The sequence below is a fragment of the Equus asinus genome, chromosome 28 (genome assembly GCF_041296235.1).
Source record: "Equus asinus isolate D_3611 breed Donkey chromosome 28, EquAss-T2T_v2, whole genome shotgun sequence".
Lineage (NCBI taxonomy): Eukaryota > Metazoa > Chordata > Mammalia > Perissodactyla > Equidae > Equus > Equus asinus.
In genome coordinates this window covers 46,571,387-46,593,283 of record NC_091817.1, presented here as the reverse complement: position 1 = coordinate 46,593,283, position 21,897 = coordinate 46,571,387, and the positions used below count along the sequence as shown (strand labels likewise).

The following is a 21,897-nucleotide window of genomic DNA, read 5'->3' as shown; positions in this document are numbered from 1 at the left end:
GGGCTCTAATCCTGGCTCTGCCGTTCACTTGCTGTGCAACCTTGGGCAAGTTACAAACCCCTCTGAGACTCAGTTTTATCAACTTTTAAGTAACAATAATAACAACAACAGTCCCCATCTCATAAGGTTGTTGTAAAGTATCCGATGCGTGGTCGTGCGTGAAGCCCTCCACGCGGGGCTTGGCTGACACAGCGGCTCCTCCACACAGAGTGGCCGCTAAGATTTTGATTATCAATAGCCATCAGAGTGCGAGCTTAGCGGGACTCAATCTGTGTAGCCACATTGAGGTTAAAACAGAGAAAGCTGACCCCCATTGCCAGGTTTAAGGACCACTGGGTCATCCAAGGAACCCAGCCTGGGGCCACGTCAAGGCTGCTGGGACCGTGCACGTGCGGTTGGGCCCTGGAGCGGGTTCTGCGCTGGCTCCCAGGGCCCGTCTGTGTCCTCGACCTGCTGTGGCAGCGTCGCTCTCCTGGGTGAGGAGCCCTGGTACTCAGCCTTCACTGCTCCCTCCTTCTAACGCTGCCGAGGCTGAAGTCCTCGGACCCTCTCGGAGCTGGGGTTCCGGGTGCAAGTTTGGCGATGCCAGTCAGATGCGTTCACGAGCAATCTGGAAGGCAGGAGGAGGGGGAGCTGTCTCTCTGCAGTCTGTTTCCTCTTGGCAAGTGATGCTGGCGTCCAGTCTCCAGCTCTGTGGGGTCGATCGTGCAGGTGCAGGACAGCAGTGGGGGCTCTGACCCCTGACTGTGTCTCCACGGGTGTGTTCTTGACCCAACAGGCCCCTCAGCCGCTTTCTGATTCTCCCTCCTCTGACTGTGGCATCTCCTCTGGTGGGTCAGTTCTGCAGCATCTCGGGCTCGGCCTGGAGCTGCTCTCCAGCCAGCCATCGGCTTTGTGGGCACCCAGTACCTTGTGCTGAATTGCTTTCGGCCAGAAATACTTAGAGTCGGTTCTCCTTTCCGTGTCTAGCCTGACTCACGCCACCTCCCTGGGTGCTCCATCCCTGCTGGCTGCCCGGCACGTGTGCCCACCTTGACCTTCCATCCCCGGCTGGGTCTGGCTCTCAGCCTGACTCAGACCTCAGCGGGTGCTGCTTACCTGCAGTGTAGACAACCCGCTTCAGACTGTGGCTCACCTGCACGGAGGCACTGGGGCCCCCTCCTGGAGAAGAACAGCGTACCGGGGGTGCTGTTCCAGGTTTGCACTACACTCTGAGTTCTGGGCTCTCGTTCAGCAGTGAGTGAGTTCAAGAGTCGCTGAGGAATATTTCAAAACTAACCGTGAGGGGTCTGGCTTGAAAATGACTCCCCGCCTCATTACATGAAAAGGCCTGTGGAGGCGGACAGTTTAATGTGCCTTAAAAATTCGGTACTTAGTGACTAAGTCGTGAGCTTTTCCTTATTAATGTTTCATCTTTTTCAGCTACAAAAATAATAGATATCCAATGTAACTAATTCCAATAATACAGAAGTGTATAAAATAAAAAGAAAAGTCGGGAAGAATACAAACGAAACTATAAAGAGTGGGTACCTCAATCTGTGTTCTTCCAGACTTTTCTTTTCTTTGTGTGCACACAAGCACACACACACACACACGCATACAGGCGTGCATACATTAAAATGAAATTATTTCTAAGTGAAATTATATATGCACATAAAATGCACAGATGTATAGTTTTGCAATGTGCTACTTTCACTTAACGATGCATCAAGGAAAATGTTCCCCGTCGGTTCATGTAGATACATCTCATTTAAATTCTCTTTAGTTTTTGAGATCCTGGAAGTGTCACAGTTTACTGAACCAGGCCCTCACTCATGGGCACTGTGGCAGGCAGAATTCTATGATGACCCCCAGGGACCCACACCCTTGGAGAGCCCCTCCCCTTGAGTGTGGGAGGAAGATATGGACGTGATGGGGTGTCACTCCTGTGCCTAGGAGATGTTATATGGCACTGTCGAATTAAGACAGTGAGAAAGGGAGATTATCCTCTGTGGGCCTGACCTAATCAGGCGATCCCTTAAAAATCCCTTAAAGATTCAAAGCGTGAGAGGAGTGAGGGCCTGAGAGAGGCCCCCAGGCACTGAGAGCGACTCCTGGCTGATGGTCCGCAAGAAAGCAGGACTCAGTCACAGCGCCACAAGCAAATGAATTCCGTCACCACCCTGAACGAGCTTAGAAGAGGAGCCTGAGGTCCAGGTGGGACTGCAGCTTGCTGACGTCTTGATTCCGGCCTTGATGCCCTGAGCAGAGATGCCCGTGTGACATCATAAGGAGGGGCTTTGGAGGGGAGAGGGCTTGTTGTAAGTTGCCAAGTGGGTGGCAGTTTGTTTGGCAACAATAGAAAGGTGGTATTTAGCTTGTTTCCAGCTTTTGTTTGTTTTCCGTTAACCTCTCTGTCTTGAACCTCTTTGCACACTCATCTTTAATCCAGGGCTTCTGAAAGATTTTTGGGTGAATCGTTTAAACAGCGACACGAGCAACCCAGCCGCCCTCCTGCAGCCCCGGGCTGACAGGCTCCACCCCGTCTCCCTGTGTCCTCGCCAATGCTGGATGTTATCTGCCTCTTTTTATTGTGGTGAAACACACAGAGCATAGCATCTACCCTTTTAACCATTTTAAAGTGAACCATTCAGTGGTGTTATGCGGCCATCACCACTCTCTAGTTCCAGAACTTTCCATCACCACAAAAGGACACCTCATATCCAGAAGCAGTCTCTCCCTGAGCCTCCATCCCCCATCCCCCGGCAGCCACCAATCTGCTTTCTGTCCCTCATCATTAATCTTTTCATTCTTGCCAATCGGATGTGCAAATAGGGGTGTTTATTTCAAGCTGCTCTTACAACGGGCTCCCGTGCCCTACTCCAGCTCACACGCGTGTGTATGAGTGCGGACTGACCAGCCCCGTGGCGAGGGGCTCAAGGCACAAACAAACGGGGCGTCTTTGCCCCTCCCCACCTGCCCGCGCTCCCCATCTCTGTCAGCCCCGTCTCCTCTCAGCCCCACCTCTCCAGCCCCAGGCCTCAGCTGTCTTCTCTCGCTTCCGTGTTCCAGGTCTGTTGATTCTAACTGGGGAAGCCACCTGTGCCTTGTCCTGCCCCCCGACATCCCCCAGGCTCGGGGCTGGCCTCCCAGAGGCCTCTCTGGGCAGGGTGCAGGGACGGGGCTGAGTGCGGAGGAGACGGCAGGGAGAGGTGGGGAGTGTGGCCAAGGGAAGGGTCGGTCCTTCCCAAAGAGGGCGGCTCTCACCTCACACTGTGGTGGCCGTGTTCCCAGGTCTTCTGATTTTCCAAAGAAGCCCCAGCTTTGGGTATTTATAGGAAAGCGATGGGCATCCCATTCAGAAAGCACATTCTTGCTCTGAGCAACCTGGAGCAGGGGGTGGTGTGCAGGAGGGTGCGGTGTGCAGCAGAGAGCCATTTTGCCCCAGGGCCTGGCTCCTTTGCCAAAGAACAAGAGGTGTGGGGACAGCAGGTCCCAGCTTGCTGGAGGCTTCAAAAGCCCCAGACAGACACCCCCGGCTCTGCCTCCAGGCCCAGCGTACTCCTGCCAGGCCCTTTAAAGACTCTAGAACATTCTCTCCAGCTGCCTGTGTGACCGCGGCTCTCCCCTTAGTGCAGCAGAGAGTCTGGGAAAAAGCAAGCCTGTGTGTCACTTTCCTGGAGCATCTTGAGGTCCCCCGTGGGCCCGGCACCCCCACCCGTGTGACACGGAGATGCCCCGGGTGGGGTGGTTCCACTGGATTTACGAGCCCCCAGAGCAGATGCTGTGGGAGGCTCTGCCCTTCCCACCCCGGGAATTGTGCTGAGGTGGCGTTGGGGGCTGGGCTATTACCGGCTGAGAGAAAGAGACAAAGAAAACCCCAACCACAAGGCCCAGGCTTGGGGGCAGGCCGGGGATGCACCAGCTGTCGGGGCGGGCTGTGGGTGCCGGGGGAGTGCTGGAGAGTTCCGGGGGCGCAGGCGGCCCTCCCTAGGGCTGCTTGGCTGTGGGGGGAACGCTGGCTCCCACAAGCCCTTAGGGGCCTTAAAACCTGGCTCCTGCTTGGAAGTTCTTCTAAAGGGCTCTTCTTGACAACAGCCATCGGCCCCAAGGTCGTAGCCACATTAACCCAGGGTCTCAGGTTTCATCTGCATCTGGGAAGGCTGAGCTCTGGGCCTCCCAGGAGCCTCTGGACTGAGCTGAGAGGTGGGCTGGGTGGTTTGGGGGAGGGGAGAAAGAACCCCTCCCGTGCAGGGGAAGCCACCGTTTTAATTGAGGTCCTGCTACGTGACAAGCATACGTCATTCTCATCTATGAGGGAGGCGATGCTGTTAACCATTTTACAGATGAGGAAACTGAGGCTCAGAGAGGTGAAGCTACTGACCTAAGATCACAAAGCTAGGAAGTGGCAGAGCTGGGATTTGAGCCCAGGTCTGTTGGCAACAAAGTCCATGCTGACGTCTTTCCCTCCCTCCCTCCTCGTCACCTCCAGAATCACCCATCTCATGGCCTCTTTACATTCCAAGCTGGGTATTCCACCAGCCTCTCTAGCTTAACTGGTGGAGGTGGTCTGAGCTGCCACCAGCCCTTGTGTGGATTATTGTCACAGTCTGCGGCTTCCCTCCTTGTCCCCATGGTCTGTTTCCTCTCAGCCACCAGCCCAAGGGATGCTTTTAAGATCTAAGACGGATTACATCTGCTCAGACCCTGCATGGCTTTCTGTTCACACAGAGCAAAACCAGGAGTCATTACAATGGCAGCAAGGCCAACCGTGATGGGGACCCCGATGTCTCAAGACCTCATCACCTGCCACACACCCACTCTCTCTGGTCTGGGCACACAGGCCTCCTTCATGTGCTTCACACTCACGTGGCACAGTCTGCCTCAGGGCCTTTGCACGACTCCCTCCCTCTGCCTGGAGAACAATTACCCTCTCCTCCACGTCCTCATGCTCACTCCCTCCTTCAAACACCTCCTTCTGCTCAGTGTCGCCTTATCAGAGGGCCCTGCCCTGCCCCTTGTTCTGTTCAGCCCCCTGTGTCCCCTCTCGGCTCCAGGCCCAGTGAGTTTTCAGAGCACTGATCACCTCCTGACCAGCTGTGTATTTGTTTGTTCGTGGCCGGCCTCTCCCCTCCAGAGAGGACCCCCAGGAGAGTAGGGACTTCATGCTGTTCCCCGGCACCAGGAGCAGTTCTGGCTGTAGAGTGGGCTCCAGAAACTTGCTTCGTGAACGTGTCTCCGTCTGCATCTGTCTGTGTCCATATCTGTCTCTATAGCTGTTTCTGTGTCTGTGTCTCTCTGCTGTATCTGTATCTGTGTGGGTGTCTGTCTGTATGTGTATCTATATAGATAAATAGCTTAGGGTGGTTTTAAACAAATGCACCCTCTTCTGTAACTCGGTCTCACCTCTTGCTCTGTGCTGGCTCTTAGCTTCCTTGTAGATAGACCAGCAGTTCTTAGCTGCAGGCGATTTGTGCCCCAGGAGACGTCTGGCAACGTCAGGAGACGTCTGTGATGATCTCGCCGGGCGACGGAGGGGGTGATACTCGGCATCTGGCGGGTGGAGGCCAGGGATGCTGTTAAACCCCTCCAGTGCACAGGCCAGGCCCACCACAAAGAATGACCCAGCCCCGAATGTCACCAGTGCCAAGACTGAGAAGCCCTAATGTAGATGTGGCATTCTTCTCTATGACAGCACAGTCCACAGAATAAATGTACCATAATTTATGTCACACTTGCATCCCGATGAACGGTGAGGCTATTTCCAGTTCCTTACCCCTGTCAACCACACTGCAGGGAGCGTCTTGTGCGGGCCTCCCTGGGCACCTGTGCAGGTATCTCCTGAGGACAGAGAAAGAGCAGAGGGTCAAAGGAGGACACACCCCTTTGCAATGGGGAGGGCCCTGCCAAGTCGCCCTGCACATAGGTCGTGCCAGTGCACATCTGGCCCAGCATGGGCGGGCACCGATGCCCACCTGTGCTGCGGGCACCCGTGTCCGCGCCTGTTCTAGAGGAATCATGGCACAGTGCACCCACCGGAGGGAGACGAGGCTTGTGCCGAGAACAGAGCCAAGGGGGCCACTTTGGCTCTTTCCCTTTTGGGGCCAGCTCCTCCCCACGCCTCTCTGTGGGAGCACAGAGCTCAGCTCTGCTACTTATCAGCTCTGCGAGCTGGGCAAGCCGCTTCCCCCTCTGTGCCTCAGTTTCTCCATGTGTAAAGTCTAGCTAATCAGAGCAGTCCCAGCTCGAGGAGTGTTGGGGATGAAATTAGTTATGACTGGTAACTGTTAACAAAGACCCTCCGGGCTGCTAGCGCTCCCCGAACATGGGCTCTTCCTGTGTCGGTCCTTTAAGGACAGCTGTTGGCATTATTTATAAAGCTGAACAGCTGGAAGCAGCCAGATGTCCCGCCGTAGGGGAAACACCGAGTGCTTTATGGGGCGCCCCCACGGAGTCTGCGAGCCCGGCGTCAGCTCTGTCGTGGTCCTGCTCGGGTTGCCGGAACGAAAACCAGAGATGGAGCTTCAAGAACAGGCGTTTCCTTCTCGCAGCTCTGGAGGCGGGAGGTCCAAGATCAGGGCTTCCTGGCGAGGGCTCTCTCCCGGCTTGCAGGCGGCCGCCGTCTTACTCTGTCCATGGGTCTCTTCCTCGGTGTGTGCGCGTGGAGAGAGCGCGCATGCGAGCTCCTGGTGTCCCTTCTCGTAAGGACACCAGGCCTTTCAGATCGAGACCCCACTTCATGACCTCATTTAACCTTCATCACCCCCTTTACTAGGCTGCATCTCCAAACAGACATACAGTGGGGGCGGGGCTTCAGCGTATGAATTCTGGGGAGATACATGCACTCAGTCCGTAGCAGGGTTAATTATCCTGAAGTGCCAAGATTGAGAATGTTCTACTTGCCACCTCACCCGCAAATGGCGTGCAGTTATAGAGAAAGAAAGTTTTATTTTTGCTCATTAAAAAGAATGATTCTGGGACTCCGCCAGAGGAAAGGCCTGGAATGGGTGGGCGGGAGGAGGTGTGTGTGGCCCCCTGGCCTCTCTGTCCGTCAGTCGGCTTTCCTCTCCTCCCGGGAGCATCTCAGGCTGCAGGGAAATGATGGTCCTGGGCCAGCTTGCCCGCCGTCTGCCTCCCTGTCCAATGTCTGGGGTGGCGGCTCCGTCCGCCCCTTCCCTTCTCGGGGCCCAGCACCTGGGAGGGCACCGGGGCCATAGCAGGTGCAGATGGGCAGGAAACAGGGCTACGGTCTGTCCTGAAGTATCAGCAGTGTCACGGGGACTGGGAGCGAGCGTGGGAACGATGTCAAACTGTCTCTTGCTTAGGTTTGTGACACAAAAACTGGGGAAAGTTGAAATGGGTTGTGTATAGATTTCCCCAAAGGCCAAACCGGCGACTTCACTAGTTCCTGGTACGGCGGTGAAGAGGAGCTTTAATCAACCTGAAGGGGTGGGGGGCGGGGAGGATGGTGCAAACACTGCTTGTAATCGATGTCCCCCCAGGGACCCCAGCAGAGACGACCCAATCCACACATCCCCTACATGCTCTGGGAATCCACCACGAGGACCAGACAAGAGAGCTTTTTAATTATTCATGATTCGCACTTTATCTCAGTTTAGAAAAGAAAAGCTAATACCAGCGGCCATTTTTGCGGCATCCTCGGGTTCCACTCTGAAACCCACTCTGGGTTCTGGTTTCAGATCTGTGATTTCAACCCTGCGATGACCCTGCGACCCCTTGGCCTTCAGGTGCCAGGGGTTGGTGCAGCCTGTCATGGACGAGCAAGGTGGCCCCACGTCCCCATCTGCCGCTGAGGAGTGCACGCTGGGAAGGGCCAGGCCGCCGGGCCACCGTCACACAGCCGGACGTGGTAGAACTGATGCTTGAACAGGTGGGGACCCCAGCACCCCAAAACCTGTGCTTCCTCATGTGAAATCCTGTTCCCTTCACCTGAGGGGCTTTTGAGAATCAACAGGCCCCACCAAACAAGAAAAGTCAGAAAGCCACAGGTGTCAGACGGACCCCATGCGGTCACTGGAGAGAACGCGGCCCAAGTGAGGGTCCTGGCTCCGGTCCTGGTTCTGCTGTGGACGAGCTGTGTGGCCCTGGGGCTGTCCCCCTGCTTCTAGGGCTCTCAGTGTCCCCTGAGATTTGGTCAATCTTCCCAAAGGTGACGTGTATGAGACTGGCGGTTTGTGCGGTGACTTCAGGGCACACAGAGGAACAGTCGTTATGTTAATTGCTATGTCACCATTTTCCTGTGTTGAAACACACAGTAGCAGAGGCTAACACTTCCATCAGCAGTTCTGACGATTAAGCACAGAACCACCTGGAAAGCGTGTCAAAATGCAGATTGCTGGGCCCCCTCCCAGCACTTCTGATGCAGTGGGGCTGGGTGGGGCCCGAGGATCTGCCTTTCCCACAAGGCCTCAGGTGGTGCTGATGCTGCTGGTCTGGGGACCCACCTTGAAAATGGCTGGGTAACATCATACTCCCCAGCTGCTGTGTGCTCAATGGTGTGCTGGAGCCAGCTAGAACCGGCTTACAGGAGCCACTTGCACTGGTCCCTTCCCAGCTCCACGTTTATAGCTTGAAATCAGCCGTGATGCAAGCATTTACATGGTAAGTGGGAAATCGGCAAAGACTGCCCATCGGGGCGCCCCTCAGAACCAGCTGATAACCATCTACCAGCTCGCACTGCGGGCCCAGGCCTGTTCTAAGCACTTCACATATGTCTGCTCACTTTATCCTTTCGACCACCCTATGCAGTCCATGCTACCGTTATTCCCGTTCTAGAGGTGGAAACGGGGGCCCAGGAAGTTTAAGTAACTTGCCCAGGGTCACACAGCTGTAGAGGACTCAGGAGCCCGGACCTTCTGGACCTGCTGCGTGTGTTATTAATGACTGAGCTCCACGGCTCCTCAGGACCCTGTTGCATGGATATTGCCTCTGGGAAGGCCAAGAAAAAAGAAACCACGGCGGGTTGATTCTTAAAAATATGCACTAAATATTAGTACTGCTGTGTTGCAGACAACAGAGTTAGCTCAGATGGCAGGTGGGCTTTCCCGGGCTTGTTTATAAGGGAAGCCGTGCCCTCCTTTGGAGAAAAGGAGCCAGAACACTTCCACAGTGGGGAGAGTTCACACCCGTGGATGAGCGGGGCTGGTGGCAGAGGCCTGTGCTCGACAAGCAGGGGGCTCTTGAGGATCAATGAGTTCAGATGATGTTTCTAGATGAGATGAGCATTATGGCTTTGACTTTTTTTGTGTGAGGAAGACTAACCCTGAGCTAATGTTCGCCGCCAATCCTCCTCTTTTTGTTGAAGAAGACTGGCCCTGAGCTAACATCCGTGCCCATCTTCCTCCACTTTATATGTGGGATGCCTAACACAACATGGCTTGACAAGCGGTGCCATGTCTGCACCCGGGATCCGAAATGGCGAACCCCGGGCGGCCAAAGCAGAGCATGAGAGCTTACCTGCTGTGCCACTGGGCTGGCCCCTGGCTTTGACTTTTAAATAGTGATGCAAGCTCAAACTTGTCCTAAAATTTGGATCTGTGCACATTCCTTTGAGATCTTATCAATGTAAAAATGGAAAACCAAGGAGATTTTAGAAATCCACCCTAGGTAGGGCCTGGCAGTGGGAAAATCTGTCAGGAAGGCCTTGAATGGAGAGGGCTGTGAGATGCCGTGGGCCGAGTCCTGCCGGCGCTGCTGGTTTGCGAGGACCTGGCCGTGGGCTTTTCGTGGGGAAAGTAAAAGCAGGACCAGAACAGCAGGACCAGACCTAGCGCTGAATGCACGCCTTGGAGGTGCTGGGCGCTTTGTGGGCATTAATCGCTTACATGACATTACAGGCATTAAACGTCTGCTGACTGAGGCTCAGGGAAGCTAATAGTAGAGAAATAACAGAGAAATCCAGAAGTCACCATCGGGACTCTCCGACCTCAGATTCCTGAAAAGCCCCTGTGGGTATGAAGTTTAGGCTAGAATCTGAAGGCTGAGGAGGCGTTTTCCGCGGAAAATCTGGGGCATTTGGGGGAGAAATGTGACTGGCTGAATAATGGCCCCTTAAGATGTCCAGATCCTAATGTCTGGAACCTGTGAATGTTACTTTATATGGCCAAAGGGACTTTGTGGGTGTGATTAAGTTGCGATTCTTGACGTGGGGGATGCTTGGCATTATCCTGGATTATCCAGGTGGACTCTATGTGTAATTGCAGGTGCCCTTATCCAATGGAGGCAGAGCAATATTGGGCTACGGAAGTAGATGTGATGACGAATGTAAGAGATTGGAATGATGCAGCCACGAGCCAAGGGATGTTGTCAGCTGCAAGGAGTCAGAAGAGGTGAGGAGCCGATTCTTCCCGGAGCCTCCAGAAGGAACCAGCCCTGCGACACCTTGATTTTAGCTGAGTGAGACTCATTTCAGGCTTCTGAGCTCCAGAGCTGAGAATAAATCTGTGCTGTTTAAAGCCACTGTATTTGTGGTCATTATAGCAGCGTGCAGTAAAGGATCAACCTCGACCTGCCTGCCCTTTGTCCTGGGAGGTGACCTCAAAGCCCTTGGAATACGCTGCCTAAGAGTGTCCTTGTCTACCTGGGGCCTTGGCCACACTGTGTGGTCAATGCCAACAATGTGACTTTCACTGGGGGCCTGGGCCCTACACTGTCAGCTGGACCCCCGGAGGGGCTGGAGGTTGAGGTCAGTCATGCGGTTGGTCAGCCACGTCTACGGGACTGAGTCCTGGTAAAGACTCTGGACATCAAGGCTGGGGGGAGCTTCCTTGTTTGGCAGTATCGGAGAGTGTTGTCACTCATCAGCGCTGGGAGAAATAAGTGCTGTCCACACGACTCCTTTGGGAGGGGATCCCGGACGCTGGCCAGGGCATGGTGTCGCCCAGACTCCACCCCACGCACCTCTTCCCGTGGCTGAGGTTACCCTGCGTCCCTGCCCTCTAGTCAGCTGCAACCGTAAGTACGCTGGCTTTTCTGAGTTCTGTGAGTCCTTCCAGCAAATGATCGAGCCTGAGGGTGGTCTTGGGAAACGTGCAGCTGGTGTAGGAGGGGAGGTGGTCTTGGGACTCCCAAACTTTGCAGCAGCAACAGGAAAGCACTGTTCCGGGCAAAGGCCCCGTGGTAGGAAGGGCATGGTATGGGCGGGCAGCTGTCACTAAGTCAGTGTAGCTGGGAGACAGAGAGTGCTGGGGGGGGGGGGTCTGCCAGCCACGGGGACACAGGGACAGCATCTCCAGCACTGACATGGTGGGCACTCGTCACCCGACTCTGATGGCTAGTTTCCCCGGCAGCCATGCCCTGCTGGAGATGGATAGCTGGGGCCTCTGGAACCAGGCCATGAAACACGGCCCCCTCGCCTCCCTGCCTGGCCCCATCCCTGAGATCCAGACTGTCCGGGGATGTTCCCTGGGCTCCTCTCAGAACTCTGCTTCTGCTCTGGCCATTGGAAAATGTTCACACTGAGTCAGCTTCGGACAGATGTCCACCAGGCACGTCTCACCATAAAGGAATCCGGGTTCATTCCGGTGGATGTGCTCTAGCCTCATGTCCTGGGGCAGCCTGAGCCCCAGCCCCTCAAGGTGCTGACACTCTTGTCATGAGACTGCTCTGGGCGGATGGAGACACCAGGAGCATCACCAAGAACCGCACCCCTTTTGGGGGCCCTCGCCCTGGGCCCGACACTGCTGTGAGCCGCCCTCCCTCTGCTGCCGTCCTCACCATCACTCTCTGGGGCGAGTGGCGGTTGTTCCCATTTCACAGATGAGGGCCTGAGGCTCGGGGGGCAGTAACTGACCCTGGTAAGTGACACAGATGCAACTGGAATCCGGGTCTGACTCCACAGCCCGACTCTCAGCCCCCAGGGTGCTGCCCGTGGATCAGCAGGGGGGCAGCTTCGACGTCCTAGAAAACTGCTGCTTCACCCACGGGTTCCAAAATGGTTTCTGAGTGCCCTACATGCCAGACCCTGGGGGCTGGGGATGTGGCGGCTGACTTAGTTTGGGCCCCCAACCAGCAGAACCCGAGGCAAGTATTCGAATGTGAGCGGTTTATTTGGGAGGTGGCCCGAGGTACGGAAGCAGGGGTGCGGGGTGGAGGTGGGGGGGACGACAGGGGAGGGAAGCAGCCCACAACGGGCACGGTTGTGGAGTCAGTGACCCCCACAGGAACGGGGGCTCAGTCCCCCTGGGGAGGCTGCCCTGCGGGACACACTTGAGCGTCTTCCCACCCGAGATCCAGGCAGCTGAGTGCTGCCCTCCGCTCCCTCAGATGTCGGCTCAGGGACCTCAGCCCTCAGCACTTCCCACGGCCAAGCGGGTCCCGGCCAAAGGGGCTGCCAGGCAGAGAAACACGGGTGCTGGTGGTGGAGGGCAGGGGGACATCACATGATCAAGGGGAGTCGGGGGGCGTAGAGAGGCAAAGAGACAGGATCTGGGGGGCATGTGGCTAACATACAATTAACATACGATTAACAAGGGGGTTACAAACTCAGGCTCTGGGGCCAGATGGGGATCACAAAGGAGCAAATGGTCTGGGTGGGGACCAGGGTGACCAACCGGTCTGTTTTGCCCTAGGACTGTCCACTTTTAAAACTGAAAGCCACACATCCGAGGTAATTCAGGGTGGTCGGTCCCCCCTATAGTGGGGACCGTGATACCGTGCAAAGCAGGTGCTCCCTCTGAAGTGACAGTCACCACCTTGCTGAGTGAACTTGGTCATGTTGCGAATGTGGCTCGATTTTGCCAGATCATCTAATATTTTAAGAAGAGCCAGAAACCTGGGTTTTGTGTGAAATCTCCCAAATTTAGTTGTTTGGAATTAATCCACAGTTATAAAGCTCTGGGTGGGCCCAATAGTGTGCGTCCAGGGCGTGATGGGGACAGCTTCTCCCGTAAAGAGGTCAGAGGTGACAACTTTGGTGAGCAAGATGCACACAGGACCCAGGGCAGAGCCATTCATCCTTTGACATTTTGCCCTCCGGGCTGCGTGTGATGGGGGACAGGGCCACTTCTGGGTGCCCACGAGGGAGCCCACAGGGCAAGGACGGCCTGCCTCTGAGTCTAAAAGCCCCCGTGGTGAAGGGGAGCTGGGCACCCGAGTCCAAGTCCTCATTTCCCAAAAGAGGCACAGAGATGGGAGAATCTTGTCTGAGGCCACACAGCAAACCGTGTACCACCACAGGTCACCCATCCCAGCTTTTTCTGACCCTGACCCTCACATCCCAGCCCAAACGCGGGCGGTCCCTTCCTCCTAGCCACCGCATCCATTGTTTCTATTGCAGGGTCTCAGATTCTTCTCAAACGCAGGCACCACGGACTGACAAGAAACAAGATGCTCCGTCGAGTGGGAGAGGCCATGGCACATAGCTGCTCTCGAGGTTTTGTTAGGGAGACCGGCCCAACTAAAGAAAGCTGCTGGCTGGCTTCTGTTTCAAAACAAGGAGGCTAGTAAAACCTTGTCATGAGAAGGAGGGTAAATATATCCTTTTCCTAGTCTGTTTTTCAAGAAGCCTCTTATGGAGAGAAGCCAGATCTCTGATGCTGCTTTAACACACAATTACTTTAATCACAGAAGTTTGGGATTCTCTGCAGCCTACACCCTTGGTTCTGAGTCCTTTCAAATGCAAGCCCTCTGCTTCATGCAAAAACGGAAAGTGTGGGAGCTGTTAGAGCTGTTAAGAACTACCCACCCCCGCAACGGGGCGAGCTTAACGGGCAATGGGGTACTTATTGGAAGAGGCACCAGTCACTCCTGCTGACCAAGGGCAGCAGGGCCTCAGGAGGGAGTCCGACCAGAGGGAAGGCCATCAGGGACCCTGGAAATATCCTTTCTCCATCTTCTGTCACTGCCGACCTGCTTGCTCTCCTCTGTCCATGTGGTAGACGGCTGCCCCTCAATGTCTAAAATGACGAGCCACCAACCCAGGACACAACCTGGTGGAGGCGTGTGCTCAGGGCAAGAATCTGATTGGCCCAGATCGAGTCAGGTGACCACCCCTGGTCCCATCAGCTCTGGTCAGAGCAGCTGACTTGCCAGGTGCAAATATGGCCGCCAGGGTCCCTGCTTGGGAGGAAGGGGAGCAGAGTCCTGGGGAGGTGGGGTGGGTGGGCTCGAGGACTGAGCCCCAAGCTGTGCTTTCCATCATCTGGTGATTCAGAAAATGTCCAAGGATGAAAGGCTACTGCAGTTTTAAGACAGCAGTGGTCGAGCCTCTGTTTTATTCCTTACAGCTGCGTTTACATGACTTTGTGAAATAGCAAATGTATGCTGGAACTGTTTTTAAATTCTGTTCGCTGGTGGGTTTGCAGACCCCTTTCAAGGACCCACCCACAGGCTGAAGTTAAGGAACGGAAGCCTCAGGCAGCTTGCTTTGTCATCATCCTATCAGCCTCTCTCCGAGGGACGCCCTCCTGCCCTGGCCCAGGAGAGGAAGAGGTTGTCCCGTCAGCTTTTCAGACGGCCCCTCTGAGCTGGACTCATCCCCACAAAGCCCAGAGGCAAGGAGGACGCACCTCTCGTTTTCTCTGACTCCTAAACAGGGTGAGGAGCCAGGAGTGGGGACAGGAGGGGAAGGGAGGAAATAGGAACAAGGCTTCCCTGTGGCCACCAGCCGGAGGCGCAGCACGTGGCTCATCCTCTACCGCTGGCTCCTCACGCACTCCCAGCCTCGCCCGCTACATCAGCGTTGAGTCATGCCATTCATGGATTCGTTCGTGCAGGGACTGCCAAGCCCACACTCAGCCCTGGGCACTGGGCAGATGAGAAAACCCGCCGTCATGGTGCTGAGAGAGCCCTGTGGTGTGAGGGGGCCAGGGTGCCGGGGCTGCAGGAGCCCGGGGAAGGAGCAGTCAGAGGTCAGAGACGAGGCGCTGTTTGAGCTGGCCTTGAAAGGTGCATTCGTTCATTCATTCATTCGGTCACCCGATACTTAGTGTCAACCGCGTGCAGACATTGTTCTGGCTGCTGGGGATACAGGCGGAGCTCAATAACAAGGTTGCCACCCTCCCCTCCCAGAGCTGCCAGGCTCGGGAACCGAATTCATCAGGTGGGGATGAGGGGAAGCCAGCTGCCAGCATCTGGGTCGACAAGACTCAGCGGGAAAGACTGTCGGTGAGAACTGCCGCGCCGGGCTGGCCCCAAGGGAGACAGTGGCGCCGCTGGCATTTATTGAGCACCTGCTGCATGCCTGCACTGTGCTCAGAGCTTTCCTGACCTACTCACCCAGGCTTCACAACAGTCCTCCTGGGTGGGTGCTCGCATCTTCCCCGCTTTTCAGACAAGGAAACTGAGGCTTAATGACAAGAAGTGACTTGGACCCGCTTCCATCTGTGTGTTTGCCCAGCACATTTGTCCCCGCTCCATTATGGTTCTTTGTCCAGCCGGTGCCCTCGCTGGAGGGCAAGGACATCACCTGAACACAGAGGGTGCTTACGGCGTGTTCGTGGGTGCGGGGGACTCGTGTCTTCCCTGCTCCCCGCTCCCCAGCCCCCCGGCCCTCCTCGCTCAGGGCTAGCCCTCTGTGAGGGCTCCTGCCACCCGGGAAGCCGCAGTGAGGTGGCAGGACCGGTGAGAGCGAAGCTGCGCCCTTCCAGGGGAAGGGAAGTGATGACGGGAGGGAAGCTTCCTGGTGGAATTTCAGGCATCAAATTGGGGGGAATACTTGAAGCCCCCACTTTCCTTGCCCCCTCCCCCCAGAACTGGCTGCAGTAAGAGGATCTGGGCGGTGGAAGGAGTTGAACTCAGGATTTCCCGTTTCCGTTTTACTGGGACTAGTCCGTGGGACACGCCCCTGCATTCACCCCCGCGGGTCTCCAGATCTTGGGAGGGTCCCCAATGCTCCCGCTCTCTGCAAAGTCACCCCTCGGCCTCACCAGGGGTCAGCACCCCTTTCCCAGTGGGCCCCAGTTGCTTTCAAAATGAGAAAAATCTAGGGCAGCAGGACCTGAAACAATGCCCCGTCCAGGCAGCCAGGGACTTAGAATCCAGAGGGAAGGGCCAGCCAGCCTCCAGGCGCTGAAGTCAAGGCAAGAAGTCAGCTTTAACCTTGAGCGTGACAGGTCCTACGTCTGGCCCAGATGAGGTTAGCCTGACCCGCAGTGGGCGATAGCCTGAGGGCCTTGGAACCTGGTTCTAGCCACTGCTCTGCCACCCGCATTGCTGTGTGGACCCAGGCAAGCCACTGCCTCTCTCTGAGCCTTGGCTTCCTTCACTCAGAAGCAGGAGACTGCAGACACAGTGTCACAGGGCCGGAGGGCGGGGGAAGCAGGATGAGGTTGTGGGAGACCCAAGCTGGCTTCCCATGAGGACTCAGCTTTCTAGAGCTTCTGATTTTTCAGGAGACACCAGAACTTCAGTTTTTTTTGTTTTTTGTTTTTTTTTTGAGGAAGACTGGCCCTGAGCTGGCATCCGTGCCCATCTTCCTCTACTTTATATGTGGGACGCCTGCCACAGCATGGCTTGACAAGCTGTGCATAGGTCCGCACCTGGGATCCGAACCAGTGAACCCCGGGCTGCCAAAGCAGAGCACACGAACTAAACCAATGCGCCACAGGGCCTGCCGCTGGATTTTTTTTTTTAATGTCAAGATTTTATCATACTTGCTTTTGTCATTTTAAGGTTTTCTTTCTTTCTTTTAATTAAAGTATAACATTCATGCTGGTCCTGGTGGTCCAGTGTTAAGATTCGGCCCACTTCTGAAAAAACTTGGCCATGAAAACCCTATGAACAGCAGCAGAACTTGTCTGATGCGGTGCCAGAAGGGGAGAGGATGGGGCAAAAGACGGGGCAGGGTCCCGCTGTGCTGGCCACAGGGTCGCTAGGAGTCGGGATCCACAAATAGGACTCACGCCAAAAAAAGATGTTCAAATCAAAAGTGTGCATCTGGATGGATTTTTGAAAACTGAACGCACAGGTCAGCAACCAGATGAAGAAAGAGCACGTCCATCCCCAAAATCCCACCTTCCCCCTCACCCCCCAGCATCACTGCCTTGATGACCCCCGTCCCCAGGGCTGAGCACCGTCCCAGCTGCTGACGCCGGATATCAGCTGTGCTGGTCTATATTCATACCTCACCTACAGGGTGTGCTTTTTTTTTTTTTGAGGAAGACTGGCCCTGAGCTAACATCCGTGCCCATCTTCCTCCACTTTCTATGTGGGACGCCTATCACAGCGTGGCTTGCCAAGCGGTGCCATGTCCGCGCTCGAGATCCGAACCGGTAAACCCTGGGCCACCGAAGCGGAACGGGTGCACTCAACCGCTGCACCCCCAGGCTGGCCCCTAGGGTGTGCTTTTCTGTCTGGCTTCCTTCCCTCACATCGTGTCTGTAACGCATACGAGTTTTGGGCGTCGTTGTAAATCGTTCACTCTCAGCTTCCGTACCTTGTTTTCTGGCGCGAATGTACCGCAATTCATTTATTCATCTACCACGATGGGCATTTGGGGAGTTTCTTGTGTGGGGCTATCGTGAATAGAGCAGCTGTGAACATTCTAGAAGATGCCTTTGGTGTATGGACATGCACATTTCTATTGAACCTATCCCAGGAGTGGCATTGCTGGGTCGTAGGAAGGCAAGTGTTCAGAGAAAGATGGATTTTATCTGAAATCTCCCTATTTTACAGAGACAGAAAGCAACGAGTGTTTGTCTAAACGAGGGTTCAGCCAAGTGAAACATTCTCAGGCAGATGCTGGCTGCTGGCGGCCGGGTCATCAGCTCTGGCTGATGAACCGACGTTCTCCAGGAGTCCTCACAGCGTATGATTCGCTTCCTTTGTGGTTTGTCTCGCTTCTTGCATTTTATAACCTTTTTCAATATAAAAGAACTATAACCACGTTGGAGAAAATTCAGAAAATGAAGAAAAGAAAAAAATATCCCCAGGAGTTCTTCCCCCTAAAGCAAACACAGCAATTTCTTTGCATATCATATCCTGGTTCTTTTTTCCCCTTGTGTGTCTACGTGTCTTTTTCTTACAAATCTGCAGTATTGGTGAGCATACATGATCTGCCCTGCCTTTCTGACTTCATCATAAGCATCTGCGTGTTATTACACGGCCTTCCTATCCAACTATGGTGGGGTTTAGATTCCTTTAATTTTCTGGGTGGAGAGAAAACAATTCTTGTCTATTTTCAGACTTATCATTACGTCTATAAATAAAAGGCTGCTGGTAAGATGCTTTCTCTCCTGTCATAGTAAGGCTTTATGCGAGGTGCAGAGGGAAGAGGTTTTAAGAGCTTGAAGTTGGCAGCCGCTCCCCGTGGGCTCGGAGTCCAGCTGGACTGGTTCCTCACTGTGTGGCCTCTCCAGGCCTCGGTTTGCCTCATCTGGAAAATGGGGATGGTAAGCGGCACCTGGCTCGTAGGTCGTTGTGAGGTTAAAGGAGGTGATACAGAAAACGTGCTCAGAAGACGGCTTGGCATTTTGGAAACATAGGACAAAGGCTAGCTACTTATTCTTAGCCCCAACGATAACTATCTTTTATGTTTATTTTTCTGCATATAAAAGTAATGCTTGTTGACTATCGAAACTTTAGAATACTCAGAGAGAAGCCCCGTGAGCCTTTGTGTGTATCTTTCGCCAGGCTTGTATTAGCTTATGTGATATGCATGTGTGTGGACCCAGAACTCAAGATATGGGCCGTTTTGCAACCTGTTTCTCCGTGATCCCCAAATTTCTTTCTCTGTCGCTGTGGGGAGACTGTTCTCCGTGGGTCTCAGGTTTCTGCATGTCTGGCACGCAGAAGCATTGACTGTCTTTTCAAGGATGTTTGTGTAGCAAACGGCCTTGGTGGTTAGACATAGTGTCTCCCACCAAGCAAAGGGCCAGTTAGTTTTCTGCCCAATGTAATATGGAATCTCCCTCCAGGACAAAGGTCAGGCAGGCTTCCTGCCCAGCAGGAGAGATCTGGGCTCCCTAAGCTCAGGATTCCTCAGTGAGGAGGAACATGCTCTGCGTGTGGCATCCACCCGGGTCCCATCACATCGACCCGTTGGGACTCGGGGAAAGGAGAACTGATGCAAAGCTAAAGCTCACGCTGCCTGCTGTGCTGCGAGTCATAAAGTCCTTTGTCTCTGATCCAGGAGACTCGTGTCTTCTACTAGCAGCTGTGAAACCGTGGCAGGCTAACTTGTCGGCTTGCCCGTAGGGTGCAGCCTCTCTCCTTCACGGGCCTTGAGAGTCACTCAACGACCTTCTCCAGCATTATTTCTGGCAGCTGTGCAGTATTCCCTCATCCCTTGCTTTTCTGTCACTCTTTGGGCCAATCTTTCATAAATAAAACCAAGAGGATGCAGAGGAACCCTATTTCCTGGCGTTGAGCCTGCTGGTTCCGTGTCATCTCTGTTGGACTTCAAGCAATGTTCTGAGTGTCACAAAATCACATCTAGTGTAAGGAGACCGGCAGGGGCAGAGGAAACGTAGGACTCGGGGCTGCACCGGGGAGGGGCCGGAGTCGGCTCCTTCACCCCCTCGATCTTCCCCTCGGTTAGTCCCTGGGAAAGTTATTGTACACTTCGCTTTCTATTGAGATAGAATACATACAGAGAAGTGCACAATTTGAAACACACAGCTCCACGAATGCTCACACTCTGAACACAACCACGTGATCGGCATTGAGATCAAGAAACCCCACATTACCAGCCCCTAGCCCGCCTTGTGTCCCCTTTGACCCCCGCATGCCCAGGGGTAAGCATTATCCTGACTGCTAACAGCACAGATTCGTCGTCCTGCCTTTATGCTTGGAACCACATGCGTGAGCTCGTTTGTGTCTGGCTTCTCTCCCTCGGCGTTGCATTCGTGGGATCCAGCCTTGTTGTCGTGTGGACCTGTGAGCCAGCTTTCTTCTGTGTGGTTTTCCATCACATGCGTGGGCCCCCTTTGTCCAGCCATTCTACTGTTGGTGGGCATTGGGTCATTTCCAATGTGAGTAATGTTGCTAAGAACATTCTGGTACAAGTTCTTGCACGTGCCCACAGCCCTGTTGGGTGTACACCGAGGAGTGGAATTGCTGGCTTGTGGCGTGTGTCTGTGTTCAGCTCTGGTAGATACTCCCAAATGGGTAGAAGATGTATATTCAATGAGCGGCTTTCTCGAATCAGAGAATCAGGGTGACAGGTAAATCGAAGCGCCAGCTGCAGTCAGGGCTGGCCTCACGGGTGAACGGCCTCGTGCTCACACGGGCCTGTGCCTGGGAATTAACGCTCTGCAGTGGCCTTCTGGACCTTCTGGATAATTTTATCTTTGCTTTTGTGTTTTGGAAGTGAAGTGCCGTGGGACAACGCAGCGTGTGCCAGGGGCTTGGTGGTCCCACCTGCTGCTACCTCCTTACCTCCCAGAATGCATTTTCAGCCACCTGCTCCCTTGCCCCCCACGGTAACCACTGCTGGTCCCCATGAGCATCGTCCCATGAGTATCCTGTGCCTATGGGAGCATGTGGTTAAATAACAAAATAAAAACACACCATGACAGAGTGAGACAGAGACAGACAGACAGACAGACAGACCCGGCTAGAGCTGATCCCACACTCGCCGTGGCCCAGGCCCTCTGCCAAGCACTTTACACAGAGATCACAGTTAACCTCTCACCTCCCCTGTGAAATCGCCTTATTGTCATCACATCCCTCTTGCAGACAAGGAGGCGGAGAGGCAGGGAGCTTGGAAGCAGCCTTCCCAGGGCTCACTGGGGAGTGGGTGCTGGGTGAATTTGAAGGCTTCTGGGCCCACCCTAAAGCCTGTGTTCATTACTCCCTGAAGGTCCCCAGCCCTGCTGCAGGTCAGGCCCCCTCAGACAGGCCAAGATCATGACAGGGAAGCGGGAGAGCCCTGTGGAGAAGGGACCCAACAGGCACGGGCGTCAGGCAGGGTGGCATCCACAGAAGGCCTGGCTGGCATTTGTGGCTGGGGGCTGGCAGTCCCCTGGGGCTGGCGTGGGGACAGCAGGGGGATAGCAGCCTGCAGGGGCCCAGGGGGTTTCTGCAGCATGCAGCCCGAGGAGGGGCAGCGGCCGTTTCAGAGTGTGGAAAGCTTTATGAAACGATCATGAGGTCTTGATTCATAATGCATGAGAGGTCGGGGGCGGGGTGCCCCGCCGGACACTGGGCCTTTGTTCCCGGCGGGGCTGTGGGAGCACTTTCCTCGTAATCATCTCGGAGAGGAAGGAAGCGAAGAAGATTTATCTCCCAGCGTCTAATCAACTGCCTTTGGCGAGGCTGCTGAGGGCCCCACACAGAACTCCGACTGCCCCCAGAGGATGCTTTGCAGGGAGCTACTGAGGGTCGGACCATGAAGGGCCAAAGATATATAGCTTGCTTACAGAGTCAGAAAATGCTCATTCTGTTGTGTGTGTGTGTGTGTGTGTGTGTGTGTGAGAGAAGCATCTTTCCAGACCAGCCGTCTTCACAGATATGTATATTGTTTGCCCTCCCAGCCGCCTTGTGAAGTTCTGTTTATTTTGGTTGGTTGGTTTTTAAACAGGAGGAGAAAGAAAATGACAAAGAAGCCATAGGCTTTTCCCCGAATCAATAGCGCAGCTGGAAATGGACTGAAGGTCGAAGGTCACCTAATCCATCACCCACGCGTCGGTGGACCTCATTCCAGGCAGGGCAGCTCCTGGGAGAGCGAGCCTGAGATGACGAGGCCGTAAATCCTGGGCCTCGGCGGCCGGGGGCCATGGTCTGTGTTCCCCGGGAAGGCGGCCTCGCTCTCTGCCAACAGCTGACTCTGTTTCCTGCTTCCCAAACAGAGGGAAGCCGTGTCGGTCCCGTGGGGCCCGCCCCCTTGGCCGGCACTGATCTCCGTCCGGTGAAGTCGCTGCCAGGAAGGATCCCTGAACAGAGGAGAGGGAATCTTGGAGGGGCCGGCAGCGTGTTGTCTCGCTCAGAGGGAGAATAAGGCAGGGGGCAGAAGTGAGA

General features: G+C 54.8%; 1 long non-coding RNA gene across 1 annotated transcript; it reads left to right on the top strand.

Annotated features, from left to right (window-relative positions):
* The first annotated feature begins 7,682 nt into the window (after positions 1 to 7,682).
* LOC139042342 (uncharacterized) lies at positions 7,683 to 21,892 on the top strand. The gene is made up of 3 exons (XR_011498980.1): positions 7,683 to 7,870; positions 10,203 to 10,953; positions 13,277 to 21,892. It is a non-coding gene; the product is annotated as an uncharacterized lncRNA (long non-coding RNA).
* Positions 21,893 to 21,897: the final 5 nt, after the last annotated feature.